Here is a 15,784-nt window from a genome sequence, read left to right on the forward strand (position 1 = left end):
ATTCAGGCTTAAGGATGCTTCAAAATGTTCTACCTACTAATTTTTTAACTTATGTCAAATGTTTTAAGTTGTACCATAATAATCATTCTTGAAAATTACTGAATCCTTTTGAGGATAAAGATTTAAGGGCTCTACATTAAATAACTTCCTTAGAACTGCCCAGGTAGCACAGAGTGGGCTTGAATCCAGCTTACCTCATTCCATATCCAGGGCTTCTTACCACTATCCCTAAAAGGTAAGAAGGTTATAAATGGAAACAGTTAAACACTGAAACCTGTTACTTAGTGACCTCTGCAGTGGTACAGCCCATTATCCTAGTAGGACTATCCTGAAGGAGCCATTTGGGCTTTCTCTTACACCACCATAGAAGGTACACACACCACTCAGCATTCTTGAGTTTTGGGTTGTTCTCTACCTACCTATGCACCATTTCAAAGGAAGAGAGTGGGTCAAAAAACCTATTCCTAATTATGTGAAAAGAATTGCTGGAATTTGGGACCAAACAGCTGGGTTTCTGTTCTGCCCTCACCACTCACCAGCAATATAACCTTGGACTAGTCATGCACCATCTCTGACTCCTTCCTTGTCTGTAGAAGGGGCTTATACCTAACTTCACATTCTCCTAGAGCTGTCATGAATTGCATAGGCAAGTGTGGGTAATAAATAAATAAAGCGCTTGGTAACTTTTGGAAGCCATGTACCACCATAAAAGATTGTAGTCACAGGAACAGCTGTTCTGCAATCAGCCAGAGATACTTAGAGCTAATCATTCCCCCACCACCCCTGCCATCAGCTCAGCTACTCTAAGAATTTGGACAACTGGGCTTTTCAGGAAAAAGAAAGTTCTGTATTTTTCTTTACTTCATTCCCTGAACCTGCAGGGACTGGACGAACCCTTTATTTACAGAAAAATCAGTAGACAACACATACACCCAAAAGGCTTTAAATGACACCCTACCTCTCCATTGGAAGATCTTTGATTTTAAAGAAACAGGGCAAAAAAAGTCCTTACCCATGCTGCCAATTAGATGAGACAGAGGAGTCTGGAATACAAAGTGATATTGATCCCATTCTGGCTCCAGGGAATGGCCAGGATAACCTTACACATTATCCACTTCAAATTTCCGTGATTATGTCCTGCATATATTATATACTCCCACACAGAATAAACATATTATTTGTGTGTTTTATTTTCCCTCCCCAAGCTCAGTAATTAAGCCCCTGTGTATTGAATCTATTCACTTGAGAACATGCCTTTCATTTGACAGATCAAAAGATTAAGCATATATTTTTCCTCTTCTCTCAGACCAGCCATTGCCTCTAAGGAGTATTGACTTCCTTCCTTAAAATTGCTATTCTGTTGGGGAGTTTTCACCTTGGGACTAAAGAACACCTTTTACCCTTAGGCTTGGTCAAAGCACTGGCTGGTCCAAAAGAGAGAAGTGAAACCACTAGGGCCACCATCATTTGTAAGCAGAAGAGTCTGTGTAGCAACATTTCAGAACTGCTGCTAAAACTAAAAGGAAAAGTTCTAGCTAGTTGCAAGGGCTGCTCTAAGGCCTTTACTGGCTCCATGCACTCTTGCTTTCTTGGAAGTCCTATCCCTCTCACATGATATAGAATACACAGGAACCCACACTTATGATTTGCATAAAATTATATGAATTGAAATGGAGTGCAGTTGATAAACAGGTTTCATTTTGTAAAAGCTTAAACCTTTATTAATATCAATTTTATAGTTTATAATTTTTCATTCAGTAATTTTCTTCCAGAATTCCGATGTTTTATTGAGCTCTTGCAAATTCCAAAGTCTCAGACTCTGGTTTACGGATCCAGTGGTTATTAAATGGCCCATTACCAATTATCACTGCTTGGGCTCTAACAGAAGGTTTTGAAAGAAGCATGGAAGGTATGAGAAGGGCCTAGAGCACATGGAATGGAAGAATATAGGACTAAAACTCTTTGGTTATGACAGTAAGTGTCTTACTTCCTATTCTCCTAGAACCAAGTTTTCTGCCAAATATTGGGAAAAAGTGTATTTGAAGTTGCTGTATCTTTTACTATTGACCTTATAAATCTTCGCAAATATGGTGACATATCATAATGATACTGTAAGGAGCACTGTGCTAGGGACTATGACTTCCAGCTAAAGTTTCAGGCCTAGATGTACCTACTAGCCACTTTGTAGCACCACAGAAATGCCTTGTATCTTGGGCAATACAGATTTCCTGAGCCTCATTCATCCAAAAAGCAGGTATAATTCCATCTGATCGTCCATAGCATTGTGGTAAGCATGAAATACTATGAGATGGGTGAAAATTCTTTGAAAACTTTAAACTGCTAATTTTAAAATGCAAAAGAATATTATGAGAGAGATCATGATGAGCTAGTCATGCTGTAATTCATAGGATATACAGTTTTACATGAAGGCAATGTACTCTCACATTGACTCATCATTCTTTGTGGAAACAATTCCCCTGCTCTTTTTTTAAGATGTATTTTTAAATTCAAGTTTGATTAACATACAGGATTATATTAGTTTCAGGTGTACAATAATTCAACAATTCTATACATTACTCAGTGCTCATCAAGGTAAGTATACTCTTAATACCCTTGATATAGTTCACCCATCCCTCTACCTCCTTTATGGCAACCACCTGTTTATTCTCTATATTTAAAAGTCTCTTTTCTTCTGTTAGTTTGTTTTGTTCTTAAATTCCACATATGAGTGAAATCATATGGTATTTGTCTCTGACTTCTTTCGCTTAGTATTATACAATCTAGGTCAATCCATGTTGTTGCAAGAGGCAAAATTTCATTCTTTTTATGGCTGGGTAATACTCTATTCTATATATTATCTTCTTTATCTGTTCATCTACTGATCAACACTTGGGTTGCTGCCATATCCTGGCTACTGTAAATAACGTTGCAATAAACACAGGGATGCATATATTTTTTCAAATCAGTGTTTTCAATTTCAAACCCAGTAATGGAATTTACTGGATAATATGGTAATTCTGTTTTTAATTTTCTGAAGAACCTCCATACTGTTTTCCACAGTGGCTGCAACAATTTGCATTCCCACCAATATTGCAAGAGAGTTCCCTTTTCTCCACATGCTCACCAATACTTGATATTTCTTGTTTTATTTTAGCCATTCTGACAGTCAAAAACAGTTCATTATGGTTTGAATTTGTATTACTCTGATGATTAGTGATGTTGAGCATTTTCCATGTGTCTGTTTGGCCATCTGTATGCCACCTTTGGAAAAATGTCTATTCAGGTCCTTTGTCCATTTCCTAATCGGATTATTTGTGGGGTTTTTGGTGTTGAGTTGCAGAAGTTCTTTATATATCTTGAATATTAACCCTTTATTTGATATATCATTTACAACAAATATCTTCTCATATTCAGTAGGCTGCCTTTTGGTTGATGATTTCCCTCACTGTCCAAAACTTTTTATTTAGATGTAGTCCCAATAATTTAATTTTGCTTTTGTTTCCCTTGCCAGAGGAGACATATCTAGAAAAACATTTTTAGAGTTGATGTCAAAGAAATTATTGCTTATTAGGAACTTTATAGTTCCAGGTCTCACATTTAGGTCTTTAATCCATTTTGAGATTTCTGAGTGAGTGATATAAGAAAGTGGTCCAATTTCATTCTTTTGCATGTAGCTATCCAGTTTTCCCAAGACCATTTGTCGAAGATACCATCTTCTTCCCATTGTAAATCCCTGCCTCCTTTGTCACAGATTAACTGACCATAAAAAATGGGTTTATTTCTGGTCTCTCTGTTGTGTTTCATTACGTATGTGCCAATTTTTGTGCCAATACCATATGGTTTTGATTACTACAGCTTTGTAGCCTATCTTGAAATTTGGGATTATGATACCTCCAGCTTTGTTCTTCTTTTTAAAGACTGCTTTGGGTACTCAGGGTCTTTTGTGGTTCTACACAGATATCAGGATTTTTCTAGTTTTGTGGAAAATACTACTGGTATTTTGATACTGATTGTACTGAATCTATAGATTGCTTTGAGTGATGGACAGCTTAATACTATTGGTTCTTCTAATCCATGAGCATGGAATGTCTTTCCATTTGTTTGCTTAATCCTAAATTTCTTTCATCAGTATTTCATAGTTTTTGGATTACAGGTCTCTCACTTCCGGGGTTAAATTTATTCCTATGCATTTTATTCTTTTTGGTGCAATTGTTAATGAGATTACTTTCTTAATTTATCTTTCTGTTCCTTCATTATTAGTGTATAGGAATACAACAGATTTCTGTATGTAGATTTTGTATCCTGTGACTTTACTAAATTCATTTATCAGTTCTAGTAGTTTTTTGGTGGACTCCTTAGGGTTTTCCAATATATATATATTATATATACATATAATCATGTTATCTGCAAATAGCAAAAATCTTACTTCTTCCTTACCAGTATGGATGCCTTTTATTTCTTTTTCTTATCTGACTGCTGTGGCTAGGACCTCCAGTACTATGTGGAATAAAAGTGGTGCAAGTGGACATTCCTGGGTTGATTCTGATCTAGAATCGCTGAGTATAATAAGTTCAGCTGTGGGTTTCATAGATGGCCTTTATAATGTTGAGGTATGTTCCCTCTAAACAAACTTTATTGAGAGTTTTTATCATGAATGGATGTTGTACTTTGCCAAATCTTTTTTCTGCAGCTAATGAGATGACCATATGGTTTTTATCCTTACTCTTGTCAATGTGATATATCATGTGATATATTGATGTACTGAATCACCCTTATATCCCTGGAACAAATCCCACTTGATCCAGTTTTCCCAAGACCCACTTGATCATGGCGGGATTTTTTTTTTCATGTTTTGTTGGATTAGGTTTACTAGTATTTTGTTGAAGATTTTTACATCTATGTTCATCAGAGATATTGGCCTGTACTTTTCTTTTGTAGTATCTTTATCTGGTTTTGGTATCAGGATAATGCTGGTTTCATAAAATGAATTTGGAGTTTCCTTCTATTTTTGGCATAATTTGAGAATAGGTATTAATGCTTCTTTAAGTTTGGTAGAATTCACCTATGAAGCCATTTGGTCCTGGACTTTTGTTTGTTGGGAGTTTTTTTTTTTTTTTTAAGATTTATTCACTAGAGAGAGAGAAAAAAAAAACACAGGATGGGAGGACAGAGGGAGAGGGAGAGAGAGAATCTCAAGAAGACCCCCCTGCTGAGCATGGAGCTGAATGTGGGGCTTGATCCCATAATCCTGAGATCATGACCTGAGCTGATATCAAGAGTTGGATGTTTAACCAACTGCTCTTGTTGAGATTTTTTTTGATTATTGACCCAATTTCATTGCTAGTGATCAGTCTGTTCAAATCTTCTATTTCTTCCTGTTTCAGTTTAGGAAGGTTATATATTTCCAGGAATTTATACATTTCTTCTAGGTTGTTCAATTTCTTGGCATAACATTTTTCATAATATTCTCTTACAATCCTAGGGCACCTAGGTGGCTCAGTCAGTAAGTGTCTGCCTTTAACTCAGGTCATTATCCCAGGGTCCTGGAATCAAGCCCCACATTGGGCTCGCTGCTCAACAGGGAGTCTGCTTCTCCCTCTCCCTGCTTTTTGTGGTCTGTCTCGCTCTTTCTCTCTCAATAAATAAATAAAATCTTTAAAAAAAATATTCTCTTACACTCCTTTTGTATCTCTGGGATGTTGGTTGTTATTTCTTCCATTTGATTTTTTTTTTTTTTTTTTTTTTACCTGAGTCCTCTCTTTTCTTTTTAAAGTTACCTGGCTGGGGCTGCGCGTCCCGGGAGCAGCTCGGAGGCGGCTCTGGCAGAGGAAGAGGCTCCAGGAGCAGCTCGGAGGGGCTCGGGAGGCGAATCCAACAGCGCAGGCCCAGGAGCACTGGGCGCCGGGGACACAGCCCAGGATCCAGCCTCCCCCGGGACAGGCAGAGGCCGGGAGGGCAGAGGACCACAAGGACGCTCCTGCCCCGAGCTGAACAGATCAGCGGCCCCGCCCCGGAGCCTCCAGGCCCTGCGGACGGAGAGCTCTGTAGTTACTGCGGGAGCTGAATCCAGGGCTCCAGAGCTGGCCGTCGCCACTACGGTTGTTCCTCCTGGGGCCTCACGGGGTAAACAGCCCCCACTGAGCCCTGCACCAGGCAGGGGGCAGAGCAGCTCCCCCAAACGCTAACACCTGAAAATCAGCACAACAGGCCCCTTCCCCCGAAGACCAGCTAGACGGACAAGTTCCAGGGGAAGTCAAGGGACTTAAAGTATACAGAATCAGAAGATAATCCCCCGTGGTTTTGTTGTTGTTGTTGTTGTTGTTGTTGTTGTTGTTGTTTTTGCTTTTTGATTTGTTTGCTTCCCCCACCCTTTTTTCCCTTTCTTTTTCTTCTTTTTTTTCTTCCTTTTTTCTTTTTTCTTTTTCTCTTTTCTTTCCTTCTTTCTCTCCTCTCTTTTTCTCCTTTTCCCAATACAACTTGTTTTGGCCACTCTGCACTGAGCAAAATGACTAGAAGGAAAACCTCACCTCAAAAGAATCAGAAACAGTCCTCTCTCCCAGAGTTACAAAATCTGGATTACAATTTAATGTCAGAAAGCCAATTCAGAAGCACTATTATACAGCTACTGGTGGCTCTAGAAAAAAGCATAAAGGACCCAAGAGACTTCATGACTGCAGAATTTAGATCTAATCAGGCAGAAATTAAAAATCAACTGAATGAGATGCAATCCAAACTAGAAGTCCTAATGACAAGGGTTAACGAGGTGGAAGAACGAGTGAGTGACATAGAAGACAAGGTGATGGCAAAGAGGGAAACTGAGGAAAAAAGAGATGAACAATTAAAAGACCATGAAGAAAGATTAAGGGAAATAAACGACAGCCTGAGGAAGAAAAACCTACGTTTAATTGGGGTTCCCGAGGGCGCCGAAAGGGACAGAGGGCCAGAATATGTATTTGAACAAATCATAGCTGAAAACTTTCCTAATCTGGGAAGGGAAACAGGCATTCAGATCCAGGAAATAGAGAGATCCCCTCCTAAAATCAATAAAAACCGTTCAACACCTCAACATTTAATATTTAAGCTTGCAAATTCCAAAGATAAAGAGAAGATCCTTAAAGCAGCAAGAGACAAGAAATCCCTGACTTTTATGGGGAGGAGTATTAGAGTAACAGCAGACCTCTCCACAGAGACCTGGCAGGCCAGAAAGGGCTGGCAGGATATATTCAGGGTCCTAAATGAGAAGAACATGCAACCAAGAATACTTTATCCAGCAACGCTCTCATTCAAAATGGAAGGAGAGATAAAGAGCTTCCAAAACAGACAGGAACTGAAAGAATATGTGACCTCCAAACCAGCACTGCAAGAAATTTTAAGGGGGACTTTTAAAATTCCCCTTTAAGAAGAAGTTCAGTGGAACAATCCACAAAAACAGGGACTGAATAGATATCGTGATGACACTAAACTCATATCTCTCAATAGTAACTCTGAACGTGAACGGGCTTAATGACCCCATCAAAAGGTGTAGGGTTTCAGACTGGATAAAAAAGCAGGACCCATCTATTTGCTGTCTACAAGAGACTCATTTTAGACAGAAGGACACCTATAGCCTGAAAATAAAAGGTTGGAGAACCATTTACCATTCAAATGGTCCTCAAAGGAAAGCAGGGGTAGCCATCCTTATATCAGATAAACTAAAATTTACCCCGAAACTGTAGTGAGAGATGAAGAGGGACACTATATCATACTTAAAGGATCTATCTAACAAGAGGACTTAACAATCCTCAATATATATGCCCCGAATGTGGGAGCTGCCAAATATATAAATCAATTAATAACCAAAGTGAAGAAATACTTAGATAATAATACACTTATACTTGGTGACTTCAATCTAGTAGCTCTTTCTATACTCGATAAGTCTTCTAAGCAAAACATCTCCAAAGAAACAAGAGCTTTAAATGATACACTGGACCAGATGGATTTCACAGATATCTACAGGACTTTACATCCAAACTCAACTGAATACACATTCTTCTCAAGTGCACACGGAACTTTCTCCAGAATAGACCACATACTGGGTCACAAATCGGGTCTGAACCGATACCAAAAGATTGGGATCGTCCCCTGCATATTCTCAGACCAAAATGCCTTGAAATTAGAACTAAATCACAACAAGAAGTTTGGAAGGACCTCAAACACGTGGAGGTTAAGGTCCATCCTGCTAAAAGATGAAAGGGTCAACCAGGAAATTAAGGAAGAATTAAAAAGATTCATGGAAATTAATGAGAATGAAGATACAACCGTTCAAAATCTTTGGGATGCAGCAAAAGCAGTCCTAAGGCGGAAATACATCACAATACAAGCATCCATTCAAAAACTGGAAAGAACTCAAATACAAAAGCTAACCTTACACATAAAGGAGCTAGAGAAAAAACAGCAAATAGATCCTACACCCAGGAGAAGAAGAGAATTAATAAAGATTCGAGCAGAACTCAACGAAATCGAGACCAGAAGAACTGTGGAACAGATCAACAGAACCAGGAGTTGGTTCTTTGAAAGAATTAATAAGATATATAAACCATTAGCCAGCCTTATTAAAAAGAAGAGAGAGAAGACTCAAATTAATAAAATCATGAATGAGAAAGGAGAGATCACTACCAACACCAAGAAAATACAAACTATTTTAAAAACATATTATGAACAGCTATACGCCAATAAATTAGGCAATCTAGAAGAAATGGACGCATTCCTGGAAAGCCACAAACTACCAAAATTGGAACAGGAAGAAATAGAAAACCTAAACAGGACAATAACCAGGGAGGAAATTGAAGCAGTCATCAAAAACCTCCCAAGACACAAAAGTCCAGGGCCAGATGGCTTCCCAGGGGAATTCTATCAAATGTTTAAAGAAGAAACCATACCTATTCTACTAAAGCTGTTTGGAAAGATAGAAAGAGATAGAGGACTTCCAAATTCGTTCTATGAGGCCAGCATCACCTTAATTCCAAAACCAAAGACCCCACCAAAAAGGAGAATTACAGACCAATATCCCTGATGAACATGGATGCAAAAATTCTCAACAAGATACTGGCCAATAGGATCCAACAATACATTAAGAAAATTATTCACCATGACCAAGTAGGATTTATCCCCGGGACACAAGGCTGGTTCAACACCCGTAAAACAATCAATGTGATTCATCATATCAGCAAGAGAAAAACCAAGAACCATATGATCCTCTCATTAGATGCAGAGAAAGCATTTGACAAAATACAGCATCCATTTCTGATCAAAACTCTTCAGAGTGTAGGGATAGAGGGAACATTCCTCAACATCTTAAAAGCCATCTACGAAAAGCCCAAAGCAAATATCATTCTCAATGGGGAAGCACTGGGAGCCTTTCCCCTAAGATCAGGAACAAGACAGGGATGTCCACTCTCACCACTGCTATTCAACATAGTACTGGAAGTCCTAGCCTCAGCAATCAGACAACAAAAAGACATTAAAGGCATTCAAATTGGCAAAGAAGAAGTCAAACTCTCCCTCTTTGCCGATGACATGATACTCTACATAGAAAACCCAAAAGTCTCCACCCCAAGATTGCTAGAACTCATACAGCAATTCGGTAACGTGGCAGGATACAAAATCAATGCCCAGAAATCAGTGGCATTCCTATACACTAATAATGAGACTGAAGAAAGAGAAATTAAGGAGTCAATCCCATTTACAATTGCACCCAAAAACATAAGATACCTAGAAATAAACCTCACCAAAGAGGTAAAGGATCTATACCCTCAAAACTATAGAACACTTCTGAAAGAAATTGAGGAAGACACAAAGAGATGGAAAAATATTCCATGCTCATGGATTGGCAGAATTAATATTGTGAAAATGTCAATGTTACCCAGGGCAATTTACACGTTTAATGCAATCCCTATCAAAATACCATGGACTTTCTTCAGAGAGTTAGAACAAATTATTTTAAGATTTGTGTGGAATCAGAAAAGACCCCGAATAGCCAGGGGAATTTTAAAAAAGAAAACCATAGCTGGGGGCATCACAATGCCAGATTTCAGGTTGTACTACAAAGCTGTGAGCATCAAGACAGTGTGGTACTGGCACAAAAACAGACACATAGACCAATGGAACAGAATAGAGAACCCAGAAGTGGACCCTGAACTTTATGGTCAACTAATATTCGATAAAGGAGGAAAGACTATCCATTGGAAGAAAGACAGTCTCTTCAATAAATGGTGCTGGGAAAATTGGACATCCACATGCAGAAGAATGAAACTAGACCACTCTCTTGCACCATACACAAAGATAAATTCAAAATGGATGAAAGATCTAAATGTGAGACAAGAGTCCATCAAAATCCTAGAGGAGAACACAGGCAACACCCTTTTTGAACTCAGCCACAGTAACTTCTTGCAAGATACATCCACGAAGGCAAAAGAAACAAAAGCAAAAATGAACTATTGGGACTTCATCAAGATAAGAAGCCTTTGCACAGCAAAGGATACAGTCAACAAAACTAAAAGACAACCTACAGGATGGGAGAAGATATTTGCAAATGACCTATCAGATAAAGGGCTAGTTTCCAAGATGTATAAAGAACTTATTAAACTCAACAGCAAAGAAACAAACAATCCAATCATGAAATGGGCAAAAGACATGAAGAGAAATCTCACAGAGGAAGACATAGACATGGCCAACACGCACATGAGAAAATGCTCTGCATCACTTGCCATCAGGGAAATACAAATCAAAACCACAATGAGATACCACCTCACACCAGTGAGAATGGGGAAAATTAACAAGGCAGGAAACAACAAATGTTGGAGAGGATGCAGAGAAAGGGGAACCCTCTTACACTGTTGGTGGGAATGTGAACTGGTGCAGCCACTCTGGAAAACTGTGTGGAGGTTCCTCAAAGAGTTAAAAATAGACCTGCCCTACGACCCGGCAATTGCACTGTTGGGGATTTACCCCAAAGATACAGATGCAATGAAACACCGGGACACCTGCACCCCGATGTTTCTAGCAGCAATATCCACAATAGCCAAACTGTGGAAGGAGCCTCGGTGTCCATCGAAAGATGAATGGATAAAGAAGATGTGGTTTATGTATACAATGGAATATTCCTCAGCCATTAGAAACGACAAATACCCACCATTTGCTTCAACGTGGATGGAACTGGAGGGTATTATGCTGAGTGAAGTAAGTCAGTCGGAGAAGGACAAACATTTATGGTCTCATTCATTTGGGGAATATAAATAATAGTGAAAGGGAATAGAGGGGAAGGGAGAAGAAACGTGTGGGAAATATCAGAAAGGGAGACAGAACATAAAGACTCCTAACTCTGGGAAACGAACTAGTGGTGGTGGAAGGGGAGGAGGGCGGGGGGTGAGGGTGAATGTGTGACAGGCACTGAGGGGGGCACTTGACGGGATGAGCACTGGGTGTTATTCTGTATGTTGGTAAATTAAACACCAATAAAAAATAAATTTATTATAAAAAAAAATAAAGTTACCTGGCTAAAGACTGATCAATTTCATTGATCTTTTTAAAAAACTAGCTCCTGTTTTAATTGATCTGTTTTATTATTTTTTTTTTTAGTCTCTATTTCATTTATTTCTGCTCTAATCTTTATTTTTCCTTCCCTCTAGTGTCTTTGGGCTTTGTTGTTTTTTTTTCTAGTTCCTTTAGGTGGGAGGTTAGAGTGTTTGAGATTTTTCTTGCTTCTTGAGGTAGGCTTGTACTGCTATAATCTGCTGTCTCAGAACAGATTTGTTGCATCCCAAAGACTGTGGACCATCAGGTTTTCATTCTGATTTGTCTTCATGTATTTTTTGATTTCCTCTTTTATTTCCTGATTAACCCATTCATAATTTATGTTTTTTATTAAATATTATATTTTAGTGTGTACTATACACTTTTCACAATTATAATATATAAGCAAATTTTTACTGTTACCATTTTGTGGGATTCATTCTGTTTTTAAAGAAAATATATGATCTGTTCACAAACGAATTTATTTTTTTCAAATTTTCATTTAAATTCTAGTTAGTTAACATATTGTGTAATACTGGGTTCAGAAAAAAAAATACTGGGTTCAGGGTAGAATTTATTTTTTTATTTTTATTTTTTTCAGGGTAGAATTTAATTATTCATCACTTACCTATAATACCTAGTGCTCATCATAACAAGTGCCCTCCTGGGGGCACCTGGGTGGCTCAGTGGTTGAATGTCTACCTTTGGCCCAGGTTATGATGTCAGGGTCCCGGGATCAAGTCCTGCATCAGGCTCCCCAGAAGGAGCCTGCTTCTCCCTCTGCCTGTCTCTGCCTCTGTCTCTCCTGAATAAATAAAATCTTTAAAAAAAATAAGTGCCCTCCTTAATACCCACCACCTATTTAGCCCACCTCCCACCACTGCCCTTCATCAACCCTGTTTATTGTCTATCATTAAGAGTCTTTTATGGTTTGTTTCCCTGCCTCCTTTTTTCTTTTCTCTCTACCCGTATGTTCATCCATTTTCTTTCTTAAATTCCATATGAATGAGATCATATGGTATTTGCCTTTCTTTGACTTATTTCACTTAGCATAATGTACTCTAGCTCCATTCACATCATAGCAAATGACAAGATTTCATTCTTTTTGATGGCTAATATTCCATTGTATGTGGGAACACCACATCATCTTTACCCATTCATCAGTCAATGGACATTTGGGCTCTTTACATAGTTTGGCTATTGTTGATAATGCTGCTAAAAACAACAGGGTGCATGTACCCTTTGGAATTTCTATTTTTGTATCCTTTGGGTAAATACCTAGTACTACAATTGCTGGGTCGTGGGGTAGTTAGTTCTAATTTTAACTTTCTGAGGAACCTCCATACTATTTTCCACAGTGACTAGTCTAGTCTTGTCTAGTCTTCATTCCCACCAACAGTGTAAGAGGACTCCCCTTTCTCCACATCCTTGGCAATATCTGTTGTTTCCTGTGTTGCTAATTTTAGCCATTCTGACTGGTGTGAGGTGGTATCTCATTGCGGTTTTGATTTATATTTCCCTGATGCCAAGTGATATTGAGCATTTTTTCACGTGTCTGTTGGCTATCCGGATGTCTCTTCTTTGGAGAAATGTCTGTTCATGTCTTCTATCCATTTCTGAACTGGATTTTTGGTTTTTGGGTATTGGATTTGATAAGTTATTTATAGATTTTTGGATTCTAACCCTTTATCAGATACATCATTTGTTAGTCTCTTCTCTCATTCTGTAGGTTGCTCTTTAGTTTTTTTTTTTTTTTACTCTTTCCTTCACTGTGCAGAATATTTTTATCCTGATGAAGTCCCAGCAGCTTTTTTGTTTTTGTTTCCCTTGCCTCCAGCAACATGTCTAGTACTTTTTGTACTTGTTGAGGGCTGATTTGTGACCTAATACGTGATCTATTCTGGAGGAGGTTCCATGTGCACTCAAAAAGAATGTGTATTCTGCTGCTTTAGGATGAAATGTTCTGAAATATTCTGTTAAGTCCATCTGGTACAGTGTGGCATTCAAAGCCATGGTTTGTTTCCTTGTTGATTTTCTTCTTAGATGATCTGTCCATTGCTGTAAGTGCTGTGTTAAAGTTTCCTATTATTATACTATTATCAATGAGTTTCTTTATGTCTGTTATTAATTGACTTATATATTTGGGTGCTCCCAAGTTGGGGGTATAAATACATACAATTATTAGATCTTCTTGATGGAGATACCCTTAATTATGATATAGTGCCCTTCTTCTTCATCTCGCTACAGTCTATATCAAGTTTGTCTGATATAAGTATGGCTACTCTGGCTTTCTTTCGACAGCCATTAGCATGATAGATGGTTCTCTATGCCCTCACTTTCAGTCTGCAGGTATCCTTAGGTCTAAAATGAGTCTCTTGTAAACAGCATCTTGTTTTTTTATCCATTCTGATAGCCTATGTTTTTCAACTGGAGCATTTAGTCCATTTACTTTCAGAGTGATTATGATAGATGTGAATTGTGTTACCTGTAAAATTGACAATTCTGGTGGTGTTCACTGTTCCTTTCTAGTCTTTGTTGCTTTTGGTCTTTTTTCCTCATCTAAAGAGTCCCCTTTAATATTTTTTGCAAGGTTGGTCTACTAGTCAAAAACTCCTTTAGTTTTTGTTTGTCTTGGAAACTCTTTACCTCTCTTATTCTTAATGACAACCTTGCTGGAGAAAATATCTTTAGTTGCATATTTTCCCCATTCAACATGTTGAACATACACCATGCTGTTCTCTTCCAGCTTGGCAAGTTTCTGGGGGCACATCTACTATGAAGCTAATTTGTCTTCTCTTGTAGGTTGAGGACTTTTTTCCCCTTGATTTCAGGATTTATTCCTTGCCTGTGTATTTTGTGAATTTGACTTTGTGAATATGTCTTGGTGATGGCCACCATTGGTTGAATTAAATGGGAGTTCTCTGTACTTCCTTAATTTCAATGTCTGTTTCCTTCCCTGGGTTAGGGAAGTTTTCAGCTATAATTTCTCAAATAAACCTTCTGTCCCTTCTTTCTCTTCTTCTGGGACTCCTAAGACAAGAATGCTAATACACTCTAAGGAATTGCTGAGTTCCCTAAGTCTACATTTGTGATCCAATACCTTTCCTTGTTTTTTTGTTTCATTACTTTCCATAATTTTATCTTCTATATCACTGATTCATCCTTCTGCTTCTTTCACCCTCATTGTCATTGCATCCAGAAAGTTTTAGGTCTCAATTATAGCATTTTTAATTTTGGTCTGACTAGGTTTTAGTTCTTTTATCTCTGCAGTAAGGGATTCTCTAGTGTCTTTGATGCTTTTCTCAAGCCCAGCTAGTGTCTTTTTGACTGTTGTTTTAAATTCTGGTTTAGGAATCTTACTTATATCTCTATGGACTAAACCCCTGACCATTACTTCTTCTTGTTCTCTCTTTTGGGATGAATTCCTCCATATTGTCATTATGTCTAGGTCACTGTTTTTTGTGTGACTGTTGGGAAAGCCTATTATATCCCTATTTCTGAGAGTAATGGCCATATTAAGAAGAAGTCCTACACTGTCTTGGGTCTGGTGCTTCATAAGGTGTTTCAGAGTATACAGTCTGCTGTTGTGTTTTGGCTGCTCCTTCCTTCATGTCAGTCCTCTGTAGGGTTTCTCCTTGCCTTCAGTGGGGGGTATTTGGACCTTGTCCACCATGTGGCAAGTTTTAACAAGGTATGTTTTGGTCTGCTTATTAAAAGAAGCTAGACCCTATTTTCCCTGGAGCTGAATCTTTGCAGCATTCTATGATCAATAGATGCAGTGTGTGTGAAGGGTTTATGCTGGTCTTCTGGGGGAGGGGCCTGCTGCACTGCTTCTCAGGTGGACCTGCCCTTGTGAAGACACACTACAGGGTGCAGGGGTACAGAGCGTGGTGTAAGCAGATACAGCTTCCATTGGAGGCTCAGGGTTGTGAGATCAAGCCCCACATGGGGCTTCACATTCAGTGAGGAGTCTACTTGAATTTCTCTCCCCCTCTCCTTCTGCCCACTCCCCCTGCCCACTCTCTCTCTCTCTAAAACAAATTAATCCTAAAAAAAAAAGATAATTGTACTCTTAATCCCCTTCACCTATTTCACCCATTCTCCCCACCAACTTCTCCTTTGGTAACCATCTGTTCTCCAGAATTAAGAGTATGGTTTTGAATTTGTCTCTTTTTTGTTTGTTTGTTTGCTTTGTTTCTTAAATTCCATATATGAGTGAAATCATATGTATTTC

This window comes from Canis lupus, chromosome 32 (assembly GCF_048164855.1).
Source record: "Canis lupus baileyi chromosome 32, mCanLup2.hap1, whole genome shotgun sequence".
NCBI lineage: Eukaryota > Metazoa > Chordata > Mammalia > Carnivora > Canidae > Canis > Canis lupus.